This window comes from Scyliorhinus canicula, chromosome 6 (assembly GCF_902713615.1).
Source record: "Scyliorhinus canicula chromosome 6, sScyCan1.1, whole genome shotgun sequence".
Classification (NCBI taxonomy): Eukaryota; Metazoa; Chordata; class Chondrichthyes; order Carcharhiniformes; family Scyliorhinidae; genus Scyliorhinus; species Scyliorhinus canicula.
Genome location: NC_052151.1, coordinates 61,550,180 through 61,572,050, shown reverse-complemented (window position 1 = coordinate 61,572,050; position 21,871 = coordinate 61,550,180). Strand labels below are relative to the sequence as shown.

General features: G+C 48.1%; 1 protein-coding gene across 6 annotated transcripts in view; it reads right to left on the bottom strand.

Moving 5' to 3' along the window:
- ankrd6b (ankyrin repeat domain 6b) overlaps nucleotides 1–21,871 on the bottom strand; it is a 287,955-nt gene that overhangs the window by 126,940 nt on the left and 139,144 nt on the right. For all 6 annotated transcript variants that reach the window (XM_038799352.1, XM_038799357.1, XM_038799354.1 and 3 more), the window contains exon 2: nucleotides 13,954–14,073. The gene's annotated coding sequence lies outside the window, so the exon portion shown is untranslated. The remainder of the gene's footprint in view (nucleotides 1–13,953; nucleotides 14,074–21,871) is intronic.

Genomic DNA, 21,871 nt, shown 5'->3' with positions numbered 1-21,871 from the left:
TGACTACACCAGAGCTATGGAACTGCTCAAGGAGAACTATGCACAGTCGGCGAACACCCTGTTTCCGAGGCATCAACTCTCTACTCGCGTCCAGCAGCCAGGTGAGTCGATTGAGGACTTCTGGAGGGCCCTTATACCTCTGGTACGAGACTGCGACTGCCGGGCCCTCACAGCCACGGAACACTCTGACTTACTCATGCGCGATGCCATTGTTACAGGCATTGCATCGGACCCCATCCGGCAACGACTGCTGGAAGGGGCCACCCCCGACCTTGTGGCCGCAAAGGCTCTGGCGCATTCCATGATGGCCGCCTCCCGTAGTGCGCAATCTTATTCCGCTAGCCACTCGGCCCACACGTCCTACCCCTCATGGACCCCGCAAGCAGCCCCCCAGGCCCACCCGTCCTACCCCTCTTGGACCCCGCAAACGGCCCCCCCAGCAGCCGCTCGACCAGTCGCGTCCTCGCAACCTGGCACCCTCTTCCATATCGGTGCTGGTCAACGGCCACGTGACCTCCTGCCTCATCAACTCTGGGAGCACCGAGAGCTTTGTCCACCCGGACACGGTAAGGCGCTATTCCCTTGCGGTCCATCCCACCAACCGGCAGATCTCTCTCACCTCCGGGTCCCACTCTGTCCCGATCCGGGGTTTCTGACTGGTTAAACTTACTGTACAGGGCGTGGAATTCGACCGTTTCCGTCTGTACATTCTCCCCAACCTCTGCGCGTCATTCTTACTAGGCCTGGATTTCCAGTGCAGTCTCCAGAGTCTCACTCTCAAATTCGGCAGACCCCTACCTCCCCTCACCGTTTGCGGCCTCGCGACCCTCAAGGTCGAGCCCCCCTCCCTCTTTGCTAATCTGACTGTGGATTGCAAGCCCGTCGCCACCAGGAGCAGACGGTACAGCACCCAGGACAAGGCCTTCATCAGGTCCGAATTCCAGCGGCTGCTTCGGGAGGGTATCATTGAGGCCAGCAACAGCCCTTGGAGAGCCCAGGTGGTAGCGGTTAAGATCGAGGAGAAGCACAGGATGGTCATGGACTACAGTCAGACCATCAACCGGTACACACAGATCGACGCGTACCACCTCCCCCGCATTTCTGATATGGTCAATCAGATTGCACAGTACCGGGTCTTCTCTACTATTGACCTGAAATCCGCCTACCACCAGCTCCCCATCCATAAATAGGACCGTCCCTACACTGCCCTCGAGGTAGACGGTCGTCTGTATCAATTTCTTAGGGTTCCCTTCGGCGTCACGAATGGAGTCTCGGTATTTCAACGAGAAATGGACCGAATGGTTGACCGGTACAGACTGCAGGCCACATTCCCGTACCTCGACAATGTCACCATCTGCGGCCATGACCAGCAGGACCATGATGCCAACCTTTCTAAATTCCTCCACACCGCATCTCTCCTTAATCTCACGTACAACAAGGAGAAGTGCGTTTTAGCACAGACCGTTTGGCCATCCTCGGCTACGTTGTCCAAAACGGACTACTGGGGCCCGACCCCGACCGCATGCGCCCCCTCATGGAGCTCCCCCTCCCCCACTGCCCCAAGGCCCTCAAACGCTGCCTTGGGTTCTTTTCTTATTACGCCCAGTGGGCCCCACAATACGTGGACAAGGCCCGCCCACTTATCGAGTCCACACATTTTCCCCTCTCGGCCGAGGCACAACAGCCCTTCGCCCGCATTCGATCTGACATAGCCAGGGCCGGGATGCATGCAGTAGACGAGACGCTGCCTTTCCAAGTAGAAAGCGACGCTTCAGATGTCGCCCTTGCCGCCACGCTGAATCAGGCCGGCAGACCCGTGGCATTCTTTTCACACACCCTCCACGCCTCCGAAATTCGACATTCGTCTGTTGAAAAGGAGGCCCAGGCAATCGTTGAAGCGGTGCGGCACTGGAGGCATTACCTGGCCAGCAGGAGATTCACTCTCCTCACTGACCAACGGTCGGTAGCCTTCATGTTCAACAACACGTAGCGGGGCAAGATCAAGAATGACAAAATCTTGCGGTGGAGAATCGAGCTCTCCACCTTTAACTACGAGATCTTGTATCGCCCCGGCAAGCTCAACGAGCCCCCAGACGCCCTCTCCAGAGGTACATGCGCCAGCGCACAAGTGAACCAGCTCCGTGCCTTGCACGAGAGCCTTTGTCATCCGGGGGTCACTCGCTTGTACCATCTAATCAAAGCCCGCAATCTGCCTTACTCCGTCGAGGAAGTACGGACAGTCACCAGAGACTGCCAGATCTGTGCCGAGTGCAAGCCGCACTTCTACCAGCCAGATCGTGCGCGCCTTGTGAAAGCGTCCCGCCCCTTTGAACGCCTCAGCGTGGACTTCAAAGGGCCCCTCCCCTCCACCGACCGCAACACCTACATCCTTAGTGTGGTCGATGAGTTTTCTAGGCTCCCCATGCCCGGATATGACGTCTGCCACCGTCATCAAGGCCCTGGATTCCATTTTTGCCCTGATCGGTTTCCCCGACTACATCCACAGTGACAAGGGATCCTCGTTCATGAGCGATGAGCTGCGTCATTTCCTGCTCAGCAGAGGTATCGCCTCCAGCAGGACGACCAGCTACAACCCCCGGGGAAACGGGCAGGTAGAGAGGGAGAACATGATGGTATGGAGGGCCGTCCAGCTGGCCCTACGGTCCAGGAACCTCCCCGCCTTCTCCACGCCAACCCTCAGTATGCCTACATGGAGTTCCCCGACGGCCGCCAGGACACAGTCTCGCTCCGGGACCTGGCTCCCTCAGGTGCCGATCCCATGCCCACGCCCCTTTTCCCCCCCGCGCCACCCTCCTTTTCCCCGGCGCCCCCTTATTCGTCCCCACCAGGTCCATCCCTCGTCCCCCTGCCCACACTGGAGGACACGGAAGATTTCGGCTCGCTCTCGGTGTCATCCTGCCAGCAGCCAGCACCAACACCGCCAGCACCTGCACCATCGTTGCCATCACCGCCTGTGCCGACGTCGCAACCACAGCTACGCCGATCACAGCGGAACGTTCGACCGCCGATTCGCCTCAACCTGTAACCTGCTAACCGGATGGACTCTTGGTTTTCTTTGTTTGGACCCTCTTGTAAATAGCTCGTCCTTTATATTATAGTTACACGTCACCCCCGCCGGACTCATTTTGTACAGGGGGTGAATGTGGTGATATAACCACTGTAGTGATGTGTACTTGCAGTAGGGGGATGTATGCCTGTACCTGTAATACAGGTTCCTCCGGTAAGTCTCTGCCGGCTAGCTCCGCCCACGGGGAGCTTGTGTATAAATATGCGTGTGAGTCACTCAGACCCTAGTCTACAGTTGCAGATGGCCAATGGCTCTACGGCCAGAGCAAACAGTAGTGGGGAGAGGGGGCACACTTGCCTCATCCCTCGGTGTAGTTTAAAATACCCTGACCTCAGCCAGTTCGTTCGCACACTCGCTACTGGTGCCTGATCGAGCAACCGCACCCAGTAAATGAAGCCGTCACCAAACCCAAACCTTCCCAGCGCCTCCCACAGGTAATTCCACGCCACCCGATCAAAAGCCTTCTCCGCATCCATCGCCACCAACACCCCCACCTCCTCTCCTTCGGAGGGCATCATAATAACATTGAGCAGCCTTCGAACATTGGCCTGGAGTTGCCTGCCCTTTACAAATCCTGTGTGATCTTCCCCTATCACCACCGGGACACAGTCCTCTATCCTTATGGCCAGTATCTTAGCCAGCAGTTTTGCGTCCACATTCAGTAGAGAAATTGTCCTGTATGATCGGCATCGTTCTGGATCCTTCTCCCTTTTCAGGATCAATGAAATTGAGGCCTGCGACATTGTTGGGGGGAGGAATCCCTTCTCTCTTGCTTCGCTAAATGTCCTCACCAGCAGTGGGCTCAATATCTCTGAAAACGTCTTATAGAATTCCACTGGGTAGCCGTCAGGCCCCGGGGCCTTGCCCAACTGCATGCCCTCCAACCCCTTGATTATTTCCTCAATCTCAATTGAGGCTCCCAGCCCCTCCAACAGATCCTCATCTATCCTCGGGAACCTCAACTGATCCAGAAACTGCCTCACCCCCTCCACCCCAGCTGGGGGTTCTGACTCATATAATTTACTATTGAAGTCCTTGAACACCTCGTTCACCCCCACTGGGTCCAGGACAGTATTACCGTCTCTACTCTTTACTTTACCTATCTCCCTGGCCACCTCTCTTTTCCTGAGCTGGTACGCCAACATTCTGCTTGCCTTTTCCCCGTACTCATAGATCGCCCCCCTTGCCTTCCTCAACTGTTCCACTGCTTTCCCTGTGGTCAACAGCCCAAACTCCACCTGTAACCTCCGCTGCTCCCTCAGTAGCCCAGCGTCCGGAGCCTCCGAGTATCTCCTGTCCACCTGGAGTATTTCCTCAACTAACCTATCCCTCTCAGCCCGTTCCACCTTTCCTCCATGGGCCCGTATCGAGATTAATTCCCCTCTGACTACTGCCTTCAAAGCTCCCCAGACCATTGCTGCAGAGACCTTCCCTGTATCATTTGTTTCCAGGTAGTTCTGGATGGACTTGTTAACCCGCCCACTGATCGCTTCGACCGCTAGCAACCCCACATCCAGTCTCCACAGCGGGCGTTGCTCTCTCTCCACACTAACCCGTAGATCCACCCAATGCGGGGCATGATCCGACACTGCAATTGCCGAGTACTCAGTATCCACCACCTTCGGTATTAGCGCCCTGCTCAGAACAAAAAAGTCAATGCGAGAGTATACCTTGTGGACATGTGAAAAAAAGGAAAACTCCTTTGTCCTCGGCCGTGTAAACCTCCATGGGTCTACTCCCCCCATCTGTTCCATAAAACCCTTCAATTCCCCTCTGACTACTGCCTTCAAAGCTCCCTAGACCATTGCTGCAGAGACCTCCCCCGTATCATTTGTTTCCAGGTAGTTCTGGATGGACTTGTTAACCCGGCCACTGATCGCTTCGACCGCTAGCAACCCCACATCCAATCTCCACAGTGGGCGTTGCCACAGCGGGGGGGTGTTGTTGGGTTACGGGTATAGGTTGGATACGTGGGTTTGAGTAGGGTGATCATGGCTCGGCACAACATTGAGAGCCGAAGGGCCTGTTCTGTGCTGTACCGTTCTATGTTCTATGTTCCTTTGCCGCAGTCAGCCTCCTCCCTGTCCTGGATTTTGATCGGTCCAATTCCTGATCAATGACTTGAAGTCCCCTCCCATGATCAGGTTATGTGACTCTAAGTCTGGGATCTTACCCAACACCCGCCTCATAAATTCCACGTCGTCCCAATTCGGAACATATATGTTCACAAGTACCACTCGCACCCCCTCCAGCTTCCCACTCACCATTATGTACCTACCCCCTTTGTCTGCCACGATTCTTCCTGCCTTGAATGTCACTCGTTTGTTGATCAAGATCGCTACCCCCCTGGTCTTTGAGTCCAGTCCTGAGTGGAATATTTGGCTAACCCAGCCCTTTCTCAATCCCGCCTGGTCTGTAACCTTTAGGTTCCTCTCTTGTAGCATTGCCACGTCCGCCTTCAGCTCCCTCAAATGCGTAAGCACGCGAGCCCTCTTTACCGGCCCATTCAGCCCTCTGACGTTCCATGTGATCAGCCTGGACGAGGGGCTTCCAACCACCCCCCCCCACCCCCCAACACCCCGGCGACTAGCCATCACCCTTTTAAGGCCAGCCTCGAGCTCGTGCCCTCCGCTTCCTCGAGTCCTCATTCGGGTAGCTGTCGTTCCCGACCTCCCATTTGTCCCCTGGTAACAGTTCCTCCCCTGTCAGCAAAACAGCTCCCCCCCCCCCCCCCCCCCCCCCCCCCCACCTCCCTCTCCCCTCGCAACAACACTAGAAACTCAATCCCCCAAGTCAAGCTCCAGCTTAACACCTGCTCACCCCTCACTGCGCTTCCGAGAGTCAGCTGATCCATGCTGACTTGGTAGCTGCCGCCCCTGGCACTAAGCAGTCTGTCTCCCTCATGTTCTCTCCCCTCTCCCCCCATATGAATAAACATTTTAAATGCATCACATTTCCCAGTAAACAAACATCAGAAAAAACAGTGAAGAAACAGTCATTTTAGAAAAATAGTCACCCAAAAAACAGAACCAAATTCAAAGCCCATCCCCCCCTCTAACCAGGTCCCTGCAGGACAATGCAACCATTAACCATCCACACAGCCTATTATTTCACATAGAGCTGCTTAAATTTATACAATCCAGCACCACAAATCGCAGTCACGGTACTTCTCCAAGGCTTCAGTGTCTTTTAATTCACCTCCAGCTTCATTTCTTTAATAAAGGTCCATACTTCGTCTGGCGTTTCAAAGTAGAAGTCCCGTTCCTCAAGTGTGACCCACCGACGGGCTGGGTACAGCATCCCAAACTTCACACCCTTCTTAAAGAGGGTCGCCTTTGCTCGATTGAACCCAGCTCGCCTCTTGGCCAAATCCGCTCCCAGGCCCTGATAGATGCGCAACTCACAGTTCTCCCACTTGCTGCTCCGTTCTTTCTTGGCCCACCGCAAAACGTGTTCCTTGTCCATGAAACGGTAAAAACGTACCACCATGGTCCTCGGCGGCTCGTTGGCTCTGGGCTTCCTCGCGTGGGTTCTGTGCACTGGATTCTGCCTCCTGGACCTATTCTCCAGGTCCTCCAGCTTCTCCTGCATTCCTTTCTGACAGCCATTCATCATCCCACCTTGCTTTCCAGCACGGTTATATAGTCGTGCTCGGACAACTTTTGTTCCACCTCTTGGATCGCTCTCCCGTGGGTTTTATGATTCTGAACCACTTGATCAATCGAAGCCTTAATCGGGTCCAGCGTGTCCTTCTTCAGCTTGGCGAAGCAATCGTTGAAAAACTTCACCAGCAGCTCCATCGCCATCTGTGCCGTCTCCCCGCAGCCCCACCATGCTTTCCCGCGTTGCCAGCTCTGCTCGCGTCTTCCTAACAGGACTTTGTCGTCTCACACGGCTACTTCTGGTCCAATTCTCCATATACCGGAGGGGGATTTCTCCTTACTGTCTCACTCTTCATCGATTTATCCCATAAAATCCAGAAAAACCAGAGGAAAAAGGTCCAAAGTTCGTTACAGGCGGGAGCTGTCAAATGTGCAACCTATTCCTCCATGGCCGCCGCCAGAAGTCCAATAAATCTAAATCTTGACGAAGGATAGGGTATTGGGTTCAAAACTCAGCTGAGGCTTATGCAGGTGCCAGACTGTAGTGACTTAGAGCAGGCCGTTGAGATTGGCCAATTGGAATACGGGTTCCCTGATTAGTGGCCCTTCTCTGTATATAACCGGAAGTGTCAGGTGAATGTACATGGTTGTACTGCTGTTGGTTTTGTAAATAAAAGGAATTCTGGTGAAGTGACTTCTGGCTCCGTGGATTTACTGCACAGACAGTGCACAAATTCAGCTTGGGTGAGCAGCCATGAAAGAGAATGACGTTAAGGGTGAGGCTATGGAAATTTTGGCAGGAGCTGAATAAGCATCAGTCTACCCAATGCGCAATTGAAGGAAGTAATGTTGCGAACAAAGACAATTAAATCGAAGAAGCAGCAATGGAGATTTAACACTGTATGTCATCAACATACACGTGGAAAGTGGATACATATTTGTTGCAGAACAATGTGAGCAATCTAAAGGAGATGCCAAGGATAGAACCTTGTGCTACCCTGGAATCAATTCTGCAGGGGTGGAAGGCAACATTTGGACCAGCAGGATTGGAACTATATGAAGAGGGTCCCGTGGAAAAGGACTACATACATACAAACTTTTGAAGTGGTCGGAGTAAGTCATGTCGTCTCTCAGCCCTCCTCCGCCATTCAATAAGATCATGGCTGATCAGATTGTAACCTCAATTCCACAATCCCATCTACCCCCAAAATCCTTCCAGCCCCTTGCTTATCAAGAATCTATCTACATCTGCCAAATATTCACCAACTCTGATTCCACCTCCCTTTGAGGAAGAGATGTCCAAAGATTCATCACCCTCTGAGGGAAAATATTCTGTTCATCTTTGTCTTAATAGGATGACCCTCTATGTTGAAACAAAAATGACCCCCCCCCCCCCCCCCCCCCCCCCACCCCACCACACCCCAGTCCTAGATACTCCCACAAGAAGAAGCATTCTTTCCACAGAGGGAAAACGGTATAGTAAGATGAAGAAGTCAATTGCAGAAAAGTTACAAAGGGGGGCAAAAGGAATAGCGTGTATGGATTGGACTCACTATGGGTATTGTTGCTGCAACTTGTGCAATGCTGGGGCTGTGGGCAAGGCACAAGCTGGAATATAGAGATTCACACCCAGAAATTGTCTGAGAGGTGATTGTGGATCTGGATAGCAATGCATTTACGGACTTTAGGCAGGAAAGGGTTAGAAATGATGGAATAATTAAAGGATTCGAGGTGGGCTTTTGAGGTTGGTATCCTAACTCTTTTTGTTACATAAATTTAGAGTATCCAATTCTTTTTTTCCCAATTAACGGGCAATTTAACGAGGCAAATTAACTTACCCTGCACATTTTTCTTTGGGTTGTGGAGGTAAGACACATGCAGAAAATGTGCAAACTCCACACAGACAGTGACCCAGGGTCGGGATCTATCCTGGGTCCTCGTGCCGGGAGGCAGCAGTGCTAACCACTGAGCCACCGTGCTCAAGGTATGTTGACTCAGCATAAATCATGTGAGAGTTGGAGTATTGGGAACAAGGAGTTGTGGCTCAGTCAGCTGCACAGACAGCCTCTATCTGGAGTTGCAGCTCTGGGTAAATGTATTCCTGGGACTTGCATCGGGCGGCAAGGTAGCACGTTGGTTAACACTGTTGCTTTACAGCTCCAGGGTCCCAGGTTCGATTCCCGGCTTGGGTCACTGTCTGCACGGAGTCTGTACGTTCTTCCTGTGTCTGCGTGGGTTTCCTCCGGGTGTTCTGATTTCCTCCCACAAGTCCCAAAAGAAGTTCTGTTAGGTAATGTGGACATTCTGGATTCTCCCTCGGTGTACCCGAACTGGCGCCGGAATGTGGTGACTCGGGGATTTTCACAGTAACTTCATTGCAGTGTTAATGTAAGCCTCCTTGTGACAATAATAAAGATTATCATATGTTCATCTGTCTCCATGCATTCATTCCCACCATTGGTCAACTGATATCACCTTCCTCACAGGCACCAATGTGGTACTGTCAATTGGAAAGTTTCATTACCCAATTGACTGAAAACCTGGAGTCATCCAAACAACCTTTTCGAGAGGGCTAGAATACAAGACCAGGGATGTATTTCTGGGGCTATACAAGGATCCGGTGAGACCCCATTTGGAGTATTGTGAGCAGTTTTGGGCCCCGTATCTAAGGAAGGATGTGCTGGCCTTGGAAAGGGTCCAGAAGAGATTCACAAGAATGATCCCTGGAATGAAGAGCTTGTCGTATGCGGAATGGTTGAAGTCTCTGGGTCTGTATTCATTGGAGTTCAGAAGGATGAGGGGGGATCTTATTGAAACTTATGGATACTATGTAGCCTGGATAGAGTGGACGTGGAGAGGATGTTTCCACTTGCAGAAAAAACTAGAAGCAGAGGACACAATCTCACACTAAAGGGCCGATCCTTTAAAACAGAGGTGAGGAGGAATTTCTTCAGCCAAAGGGTGATGAATCTGTGGAACTCTTTGCCGCAGAAGGCTGTGGAGGCCAAATCACTGAGTGTCTTTAAGCCAGAGATAGATAGGTTCTTGATTAATAAGGGGATCAGGGGTAATGGGGAGAAGGCAGGAGAATGGGGATGAGAAAAATATCAGCCATGATTGAATGGGACAGCATGGGGGTGCAGTGGGTTAATCCTGTTGCCTCATGGCGCCGAGGTCCCAGGTTCGATCCCGGCTCTGGGTAACTGTCCATGTGGGGTTTGCACATTCTCCCCGTGTTCGCATGGGTTTCGCCCCCACAACCCAAAGATGTGCAGGGTAGATGGATTGCCACACTAAATTGCCCCTTAATTGGAAATAATGAATTGGATACTCTAAATTTATTTTTTTTAATGATTGCATGGCGGAACAGACTCGATGGGCCGAGTGGCCTAATTCTGCTCCTGTGTCTAATGGTATCCATCTCCCAAATTTCTATGAATAAGAAATAAAAATAATTAAAGAAACAGATTTTAAAGGCAGCACGGTGGCACAGTGGTTAGCACTGCTGCATTACGGCGCCGAGGTCCCAGGTTCAATCCCGGCTCTGGGTCACTGTCTGTGTGGAGTTTGCACATTCTTCCCGTGCTTACGTGGGTTTCGCTGTATTTCTCGACGCTACATCCAATGGCACTTTGCTGGTTTTTTGGCCTTGGTGAGGAACTCCCTTTTAAACACTATTTTAAGTCAATTCCTGCACTGGTGAGAAAGGCAGCCCCGATCTTTTGCCCGCCCCCCCCTCAGCGACCCCACTGTGGCCCCCCCCCCCCCGACTCTCCCACTTTAACCAACGTACCTCTTCGGGGTCCTCGAGCCCCATCTCTAATGGGCATGGTATCCCAGGCCCGACCCCTGGCATGGGCAATTTGGCACCTTGGCACTGCTGCCTCCACGGAAATGAAACCTTGGGCTAAAATTCTCCTGTCTCTGCACACCTGACCCAGAGCGAAAATCTGGACCAGCATCTCTCTATTCCTTTCACGGCTGAGGAAGTACTTTGGAAGTGTTGTAGGTACACTTCAAAAGGTTATGTCGAAAACTGTCAGCTCTTGGTGTATTTGGTAATGTTGTTCTAATGCAGGAAACGTGACAGTCAATCTGTACACAGCAAGCTCCCAAAAACAATGGGCAAGATTCTCTGGCCTTCCCGCAAAGTGTTTCTTGGCGGCCGAATTCCAGTGGTGGGATCTTCTGGTCCCGCCGCTGTCAATGGGATTTCCCATTAAATCTATCCCACACTGCGAAGAAACCAGTGATGGGGGGGCTGCTATCGGCGCCGGGTCCATCGGATCGTCGACGTGAACAGCCAGAGTATCTCATCCAATACGTGAGACAATGACTAGATAATCTGTTTTAGTAATGCTGGTTGAAAGGTAAACATTGGCCTGATCACCAGGATCAATTCCCCTGTTCATTTCCAAATCATTGTGTTGGGCACAAGATATAATCATATGCAGATGAGAAAATCAAACTGTAATCATTTGCATATTCTGAGCATTTATTAGTGATTTATTTTCAACATTTTTAGACGAGGACTGTTAAATACCAATTTGCACTTTCTTGTATTGAATGAATACATTCCATTTAATGAGATTCCAATTCACAGCCTTTAAATAAGTGCAAAGTTTCACACCAATGAATGAAATCCAATGAATTGCTGCTGTCGCTCACCCTTCTTCAATAAGTCAAAATACTCAAACTGAGATTTGGATGCTAATTTTATAAACTGTCAAAAATAATTCTCTTATGCTACCTTTACGATTGCATCTGTTCCGATAAGATGGGAGACATAGGGCAAGGGCAGTGCAAGGTGCAGATGCCGGTTAAAATGTCAGAAACTCTGCCTTTGGACAAAGGTACAACCTATAATATTTACTTTGGGTTTCACTGTTGAAAGTATCGAGGTCGGTAATGTGAAATGTAAACTGCTTCAGAAAACGATCTGACTGCATTCATATGATGGAATATTATATTATTTTCAAGCACAGATTATAAAGTAGATGCTGAACGTTTTAGATAGAGGTGAGAAAAAAAATCACTTGACTCATGGGAACTCGTCATTCAACATGTTAACTCTCCAGTCAGACGTATTTTGAAGAATTCCAATGGAATGTCTCCATTATCTTACTTGATTAGTTGTATTAATTTGGCAATTATTTCTCCGCAGTATAATCGATCTCTATCTAACCAGTCAAATGATCATTGTGTGAATTGGATTCTTATTTCAAAGCTGGATTTTCCCTTCACATTGAATATTCTGAATTTCTTTCACTTTTAACATTGCTCCAAGCTAGTTTTTGATACCAAAGACACCAGGAGCTGATACGTTTTCAACATAACTTTTCCCTCCTTGATCGCACTGTGTATGCACCAACACCACATGGACTGCAGCGATTCAAGGAGGCAGCTCACAACCACCTTCTCATGGGCAATTAGGGATGGACAATAAATGTTTGCTTAGCCAGTGATGTCCATATCCCAGGAAATAATTATTTTAAAAGCTTCACTTGTAGAACTGAGATTGCCTCACATGGCCACTAAACAACAAAGTGCTAAATGGTTGGATTTAAACAAATCTTTACCAGAGCAATCTTTATCAGATCTTAGTTACAAAGTTAGTGATGAGCCATCAATTGCACGAGACACAAGTTGCTATACAAAAGTTAGGCTTTAATAAGCTAGAACTTAGCCCTGCGGTTGTCTACAATAAAATGGACGACCGCCGGGCCCTCCGACTATTTATACCTCGGTAAGGAGGCGTGGTTAACTCAGCCTCTCGACCAATCGGAGAGCTGTCACATGACTGGTCTCAACCAATCGGTCGAGAGGCACATGACCGACCAGGGCCAATGGTAAGCCGGTGTTCTGCACCAATGGCAGACAGCTATGCAAATCATATCACCACAATTAGTAAGTCATTCTCCCCTTTAGTACTCCTTTAAGAAGATAGGAAAAATAAATAGCATTAGGCTCAGGAAACTTCAATTTTGAATGTCACTGGCAGCCTTGTTAAAAATCTCACATTTCATCCAGTGATAGTCAAGATCGTGTAGCACTCACAGATGTCAAGAAACAGCTGGCACAGCAGAATCTTTTTCAGTCTCCTTATTGTTTACGCACTTTATGCAAGATCTATCCTAACCAGAATAGCCCACAAAAGTAGTGTGTGCTGTGGGGCATGCTGAAATTTGTCATTGTGTATGGAATTGCTCTCTTTCTAGTTCTTGAAAGGACAGCCAACAAAAGCTGTTACTAAGACACCTGAAAGCAACATGTAGACAAACCTGGTGTGCTGGGGACTGCTTCACTGTGGAGTTATTTATGTGACAGAAAGCTTAGTTTTTCTTTATGTGTCTACTTGCCATTTAATATTGATTTTTTTTTTGGATCACGAGTCCTGAACACTAAATTGGATGTACAATCAGACCCATTACTTTTAGTCAATCCTCTAACAATCTTCTTAATTCCTTACCCTGCTCCAACCTCATTCAATGAATCGAGAGGGCATACATTTAAGGTGCAAGGGGCAAGGTTTACAGGAGATGTACGTGGCAGGTTTTTTGACACACAGGGTGGTGTGAGCCTGGAACTCGCAGCGGGGGAGGTAGTGGAAACAAATACGATAGTGACTTTTAAGGGGCGACTTGGCAAATACTTGAATAGGATGGGAACAGAGGAATATGGTCCCCGGTAGGGTAGGGGGTTTTAGTTCAGACAGACCGTATGGTCGCTGCAGACTTGGAGAGCCGAAAGGCTTGTTGCTGTGCCGTAATTGTCTTTGTTCTTTGATATTGGGTGCAATTTAATGAAAAAAAGAGTCCTGTTTTGGGTGGGTTTAGTGGAGTGTTTCCTGGCACTCTTATTTTTTTGGGGGCCTCATTGGGGAAGGCCTTGCCAAGGCCACACTCATCTTCATTTCCAGCACTGCGGAGTTCCACAGTGGTAATAGTCTCAACTAACAGGAGGTTAGGAGGGGTTATTGGGTTACAGGGATAGGGTGGAAGTGAGGGCTTAAGTGGGTCGGTACAGACTTGCTAGGCCGAATGGCCTCCTTCTGCACTGTATGTTCTATGTTCTAATAGGCAAAATAGCAGAGTCAAGTCCCACTAACACCATGGAGGTACTCCACTGTCAGGTGCAATGTTAAACTGAGGCCCCCTCTGACCTCTCCAATGGACAAAAGGGACTATTCAAAGAAAGCAGGTGAGTTCGCAACTGTCCTGGTTAATCAACATGAGTAAATTCATAACTGCTTACACTACTTACCTCTGAACCATGTTCCCATAATCTTCACCACAATGGGAAACGAGACGTCCCTCGATTTATGAAACTTTGATGATTGATACTCCTCGTGTCAGTCTAGCACATTTTCATTCAGAAAATTCCCTGAAGCAAGAAGAAATGTAAATGCTCACATTATTTGATTGAATTACCTCATCAAGACACTTATCAGTCCAATCACATAAACCAGGTTGTTGCAGCCTGACTAATCATTATTCATGCGGGGGATTATTTTGGCTTCCAAGCAGTGTTTGCTTTCGGTGACAAGCTCCTTCTCATCGTGGACTTTCCATGCTCTGAAAATCTGCAGTAGTAATGTTTTGCCTTGAAGGAGCACCAATTTATGCTCTAGAAACTTTTTTTCTGCTTGTAGTTTTAAACTGAATTTATGCGGTAGCTGACATTTTTATAAAAACGATGCCAAGTTTTGCCCCCTCAGAAGAAAAAAAGGGAAAATTGCTATCCCCCAATAATTTTATTTAAAAGGATTTTATTAAGCATTTTTCATATTATACAGAGCAAAGGTAATCAGGAACATATATTGAAAACAAGAATATGTATATATCGATCGTCTTCCATTATTTACATCAGTTGTCTTTCGTTATTTACATTACAGCTTCTTGTTTCACATTCTCCAGTAGGCCTTCACATCGAGCTGGATCCCCTGTCTCCCTCCAAACCCCTCCCTTTTTTTCTAACCTTCCTTCCCCCCCCAGTCGTCTGGTGTGCCTTCTTCCCTCATCAGTTCTTATATCCTGTTCTTGTTTAGTTGGTGTGAAGCCGTGTATTTTGTTATTTACTGGGCATGGTTGGGCTCCATGCTTCTTTATTTCCCGTCACCCCCCTCCCCCTTTCGTTTGCGTTCATGGCTTCCCTCTCCCTTCCTCTGGCTTATTGGCTGTTGGCTACAAACAGGTCTTGGAACAACTGGGTGAATGGCTGCCACATTTTGTGGAAGCCTACTTCCGACCCCCAGATGGTGAATTTAATTTTCTCCATTTGGAGAAATCCCGATAGGTCGGACAGCCAATCTGCAGCTTTGGGAGGTGCTGCTGACCGTCATGCAAGCAGGCTTCTCCAGCGGGTGATTAGGGAGGCAAAGGCAAGGGCGTCGATCCTCCTCCCCATGAAGAAACCTGGCTGTTCTGATGACCCAAAGACTGCCACTCACGGGCAAGGCTCCACCTTCATCCCCACCACCTTGGACATCGCCTCGAGCAAGGTTGTCCAGTACCTGCCTAGTCTGGGGCAAGACCAGAACATGTGGGCGTGAGAGAAAATGCTGGAAAATCTCAGCAGGTCTGGCAGCATCTGTAGGGAGAGAAAAGAGCTAATATTTCAAGTCCGATGACTCTTTGTCAACGTGGTTGGCCGGTCCTCCTTGGCACCATTCGCATTTGTCCCTCACTTCCCGGAAGAACATGCTCATTTGGGTTCTGGTTAAATGGGCTCTGTGCACCACTTTTAGCTGCATTAGGCTTAGCCTTGCGTGTGTGGAGGTGGCGTTGACCCTGTGCAGTGCTTCCCTCCAGAGTCCCCACCCTCTTTCAAACACTAAGTCTTTCTCCAACTTTTCCCTTGTCTCGTCCAGTTATGTACCTGTCCTTCCTATTACTCACCCATACAGGTCACTGCAGTTCCCCTTCCTCAAGATGTCCACGTCCACTAAATGCTACCCTCCAATAATAAGAGAATGGTGAGATTTAATGTGATTTTCCCTTTGCTGGATCCTTTAATAAAAATCGCTAATCTCAAACATCAAAAATGTAAAAAGTCACCCATCTGCAATAACGCTTCAGAATTCATTGCAAAGGCTCACCGCTAATAGCTGTTTCCTGAAAATAGAACCAGCCTTGCTTGTTAGGATGGGGAGGTTTGGAGGGAAAGGGTGCTCTAAATTTTAAAGTCTTTCTCATAGACTTCAAAGTTCCTCCAAATATCAGTCAAGTTGCTAATACATGTTTAGCTAAAAAAGGCATTTTAATTTACAGCGCAATGCTTCCCCTTCACCATACTCAGATGAGGATCTATCTCATTACATTGGATTGGATTTGTTTATTGTCATGTGTACCGAGGTACAGTGAAAAGTATTTTTCTGCAAGCAGCTCAACAGATCATTCAGTACATGGGAAGAAAAGGGAATTAACAAAATTCAAGAAAATACATAAAAGGGCAACACAAGATATACAATGTAACTACATAAGCATTGGCATCGGTTGAAGCATACAGGGTGTAGTGTTAATGAGGTCAGTCAATAAGAGGGTCATTGAGGAGTCTGGTGACAGTGGGGAAGAAGCTGTTTTTGAGTCTGTTCGTGCGTGTTCTCAGACTTCTGTAACTCCTGCCCAATGGAAAAAGTTGGAAGAGTGAGTAAGCCGGGTGGGAGGGATCCTTGATTATGCTGCCCACTTTCCCCAGGCAGCGGGAGCTGTAGATGGAGTCCATGGATGGGAGGCAGGTTTGTGTGATGGACTGGGCATATAATTATATATACATTATATACACATAAGCATTTTACAATAATATATTATGTTTATATAACGCCTTTAAAAAATGAAACGTGCCAAGACAAATTCTCAGGAGCATCATAAAACCAGTTGTACACCACGGCACATAAGGAGATATTGGGAGGGACTCTCTGTTGCGAGTCTGCCCTGCTAGCGAGGGCCGAGAACTTGGCCGCTCTCTTGGATCTCCACTCCCGCTGCTGGTCAAAGTTTCCATTGAAACCACCCCACGCCGCCGGGAAACCCACAGGCGGGGCTGCGCTGCCAGCAGGACCAGAGAATCCTGCCGCACCAGCAAACAGCCAGAGAATCTCACCCATCAGGTCAGATGAAAAGACTTAGTCAAAGAGGTAGGTTTGAACAAATGTCTTAATAGTGAAGTAGAGAGTTGTACGGATGGTATCCAGAGCTTGGAGCAGAGGCAACTGTAGCCACCGTCATCAATAACAGAGCAATTAAAATTGGAAATGAACAAGATGCCAGAATAAGAGGAGGAGAGGGGATATGCCCAATCGCATTTCCCGATTTCGGTGTCAGCTAACGGAGAGTCCCGCCCATTTTCTCTGGAGCAGTCATTAATCATTTATTCCAAAATCTTGCTCAGTGCCTGATTGGATGTTTTGCTATATCAAAGTCACTATATAAAGATACATCAGGCGTGATCTGCCGGCCTCCTCGCGTCTGACTCAGTGATGTGACGAGGCTGGTAACTTGAGATATATGACGCTCGTTATTCCTCGCAAGATGTCGCGATCTGGATCTTGCCTTCACTGGGTGGGATCCAGATTTTCTTATTAAAGTGAGTAGTTTGTCTCGCTTGAATGGGTCTACGCCAGGGTATCCCTAGGCGTGGGATGAAACGGCTTTGCCTCCGAAACCTCCTCTGGCGCCATTTAGCACTGGTTTCCACAAACGTGGACCAGGAGTAATTGCACATGGGGGAATCTCTCCAGGTGATCGGGGGCCCTGGGTGGTCAGGGTGATACCTTAGCATTCCCAATGCAGCCCAGGCACTGTGGTGCTGCCAGCCTGGCATCGACACCTGGACACCTTGGCACTGCCATCTGAGTGCCACCTTGACAGTGCCAGGATGCCTAGGTGGTATTGCCAGGCTGGTAGTAGCACAGCCAGGGGGCATCTTGCCTATCCGGAGGTTCGGGCGTGGGAGAGCTTGGCCTTATGAGGTGGGTGGGGGGTGTGCTCGAAGACTCCCTAATTAGTAAGTTGGGGCTTTGGTGGAGTCCAAAGGCTACGGCGACAGGTCAGTGCTGGAAGTGAGTCTAAGTACAGCCTGGATGGGATGTTCCTCGCCGAGGCCCAGAAAAGAAGCAGACTCCCGTTTAATCGCGGGGTCGTTCTCGGCGCTGCTGGCGCAGGGAAACACCCCACTAAACGTGCCCAAAACTAGACTTTCTTTCATCAAGTCTCACCCAATGTTGCTGATCCCATCAATAACACATGTAAAATGTTATGAAATACAGAAACAGCAAGTGCATTTCGAGATTTGTAACACATTAATCAATAAATACACACCAGCCCCCATTTTAACCCCATTTAGGTGAAAAGTAAAAACTTAAAACAATAATTTCAGTAATTGATGCAGCTTTCAGATGAAGACCATTTTATTTGAACTTTCAATCAAGCAGTTTCCGATTTGTTACTGTTGTTTGGGATTCAGTAAAAACAAAACTTTGTTAAAGACAACATTAATGCAGAGCCCTTAGATAATCTAAGGAACAGCACTTAATTTTGCCATCGTTTTGTCTTTTTGTGAGAAACTCTTTTCCATAATCTAGATCAAAAGCACAATTATATAATACTGCAGTGGATAGAGACCTTTCTTCCATCTAGGCTCAACTCTCCATGCCAATCTCGCAACTTCTTCCACTTTACAAACTCTTCAGCATCCCCAAACCTCTGCTGCTCACACCGTAATTCCATCTTCGTCCCAGTCACCCATTGCTCCAGTGCGCACTGACTAAGACTGGCTCCTGGCCCGGCAATGCCTTCGTTTAAAATACTCGTTGTTTTCAACATTCTCTCTTTTTTACTTGTTCTTGAAGTGTGAACACTATAAGAAAGGCCAACATTGATTATTCATCCCCAATTGCCCTTGAGAAGGTGGTGAGCTGCTTTCTTGATCCGCTGCTTGTTTTTGGTTTTTAAATTTTAGAATACCCAATTAGTTTTTTCCAACTAAGGGGCAATTTAGCGTAGCCAATCCACCTAGCCTGCACATCTTTGGGTTGTGGAGGCGAAACCCACGCAAACACAGGAAGAATGTGCAAACTCCACACGGACAGTGACCCAGAGCCAGGTTCGAACCTGGGACCACGGCGCCGTGAGGCAGCAGGACTAACCCACTGCGCCACCGTACTGCCCTAACCATGATGGATCTCAAGTCACATGTATGCCATACAGAGCAAGGATCGTAGATTTCATCTGCTGAACAACACTAGTGGACTAGATGGATTTTTACAACAATTCAGTCATTTAATGATTATTATTAATGAACCGAGCATTTTATTTCAGATTTATTAATTAATTGAATCTGAATTCCCCCAGCCTCTATGGTTGGATTTCAACTCATGGCTGGAATCTCCCATTCTGGAGCTTGTTTTTGGTGACAGGAGAGAAAATCGAAGTGCTTTCCACTGATGGGGTGAGACGGTGCAATCTTGCACTGACCAACTATGCAGCCACGTGGAACATTGAGTATCCCCTGGTAGGGTAGAGTAGGAAGCCGCTGTCCCCGTTGTTATCACATGGGCCGAAGGTCCAGGCACCATATTTAAAGTGCACACAGAAGGGCCATCTTTGCCCCCCCTTCCCTACTAATCCTCCCTCAGTCATCCTCCATGCAACTTGCACTGCCTCAAGCACAGAGCAGCATTTACAAACACCCCCCAAAGAGGACAATGCAGTGGCAACTGACCATTATTTATAGACGACGGCTACCTCACCAGATGTATACCATTTATGTGCTGTTGTAAAAAAGATTTCAATTTCCCGCTGGTGGGGAATTTGTTTGGTGGGGTATTAAATTCCAGTCGGGTGGCCTTTTCAATAAGCATGCATGACTGGCTAATACATGCAAAGCGCTTCCTATCGTTATTCCTCAGGAAGTCCAACCTGCCTTTAGAGTTCCTTGAGCACAATTGTGAAAATTCATTCCCCAGTCGGGAAAGCAATTTTTCACCTCCTGCCACATTATGTTCTCAGGTCGCCAAGCTTCTCACTACTGGTGCGATGGGAAGGTTCTGCCCCATGCCTCCAGTAATGGCCTCGGAATCCTTAATTTTCATTATTCCATTATTGGCAATTGAACCTCCATCTGCCCGGAATCTAAACTGAAATTCCCTTCCTAAACCTCTCCTCATCTCTTGTATTCAAATAGTAGCTTTAATATGATTCAACATTGCAAAACACTTCACAGAAGTGTTATCAAACAGAATTTGACACAGAACCACCTCCGACAATATTACATCAGTGACCAAAAGCATGTTCAGAAGGCAGATTTTAAGGAGTGCCTCAAAGGAAGAGACATGCAACAGATTTAGGGCAGCTGGAGGCTCAGCCATCAACGAGATAGCAATTAAAATCAGAGATTACAGAAGTCTGAGAGGGCTGCAGGAGGATACAGAGATAGGAGAGACCTTGGAAGGTGTGAAGGAAAAAAAATAGCATGTTACATTGGGGCATTAATGGGTTGGGGGCCAATGTAGGTCACAGAACACAGGAATGATGGGTAAATATGATTTGTTGCAAGTTGATAAAGGGAACAGAGTTTGGAATGAGCTCTGGTTTACAAAGGGTGCATGGTAGAATGTTGGCCAAGAGGGAATTGGAATAACTGAGCCCAGACATAATAGTGAATTGGCTGAGAGTCTGAACAATTCGTGATCACTGATATCTCTGATACTAAATGTTCTCCTAATAAGACCATAAGACATACGAGCAGAATTAGGCCACTCGGCCCATCGAGTCTGATCCGCCATTCAATCATGGCTGACATTGGCTGTTACTTGCACATTATCCTTTGTCTCATTTGTCATTTTATCAAGAAGCTTCAAAGCCCTTTGCTTCATCGCTTTCTGTACCATCTTGCTGAAATCCAAACTCAACATGATGTTCAGCTCCCCCACTCCTGACTTCTACTTCCTCCAGCTAAGAAATGCTTGTAAGAGGCGCTGCAGGTAAATCTGCCTTTCTCTAAGATATGTGAAATACTTTTTGCAAGTATACTACTTTTGTCTTGTATTTTGGTAATTACATTACATCAAATATCCTGAGGTTACTATTGACGAGAAACTGAACTGGACTAGCCATATTAGTACTGTGGCTACAAGAGGCTAGGAATCCTGTGGTGAGTAACTCACCTCTTGACTGTCCTAAGCCTGTCCACCATTGACAAGGCACAAGTCAGAAGGATAATGGAATTCTCTCCACTTGTCTGGATAAGTCCAGCTCCATCAAACCTTAAGAAGCTCAACAACATTCAGGACAAAGAAGTCCACTTGATTGCCACCCGTTCCACAAACCTTACTCCAGCACCAGCGAACGTGGCAGCAGTGTGTACCATCTTCAAGATGAACTGCAGGAACTCACCAAGGCTCCTTAGGCAGCACCTTCCAAATGCACGACTGCTACCATATAGAAGGACAAGGTCAGCAGACATATGGGACCATAACCACCTAGACATTTGCATCAGAGCCGCTCAACATCCTGATCATACAGTACAGTCAGGGCGGCATGGTGGCACAGTGGTTAACACTGTTGCCTCATGGTGGCGAGGACCCAGGGTTGATCCCAGCCCCGGGTCACTGTCTGTGTGGAGTGTGTACCTTCTCCCCATGTTTCTGTGGGTCTCACCACACAACCCAAAGATATGCAGAGTAGGTGGATTGGCCACATTAAATTGCCGCTTAAAAAACAATTTTTAAAAAATTAAAAATAACAGTACACTAGTCCAGGCCACAGAAGCAGAAAGTTTGCTCATTACTTTCTTCAATGTCTATTTTACTCATTTGGCTACATCGTTCAACATTCTATTGGTTTTGTTATTTGGGTATGTTGAGCCGGCCTTAGTGGCATACATGGATTGTGGGTATCATTTACCTTTTCATCCTCTATGCTGTACTTTGCATTTGTCTTCTTCCCAATTTTCTTCAACAGCCTTTCCAGTACTGCAAGCTAGAACATATCTTGTGGCTTCATTGTCACATTGCCATATCCTATTAATTAGTGGCAATAACTTTCATTAAGTCTAATATGATTAATATCAGATATTTTAAAAGATCTCTCATAGCTTTCATAGAGTGTGTTTTGTGTAGAATGGTTCTGAGCCATGACTACCTGAAGGTCACTTGATTCCTGGTCTTTGCTGAATTAGCTCC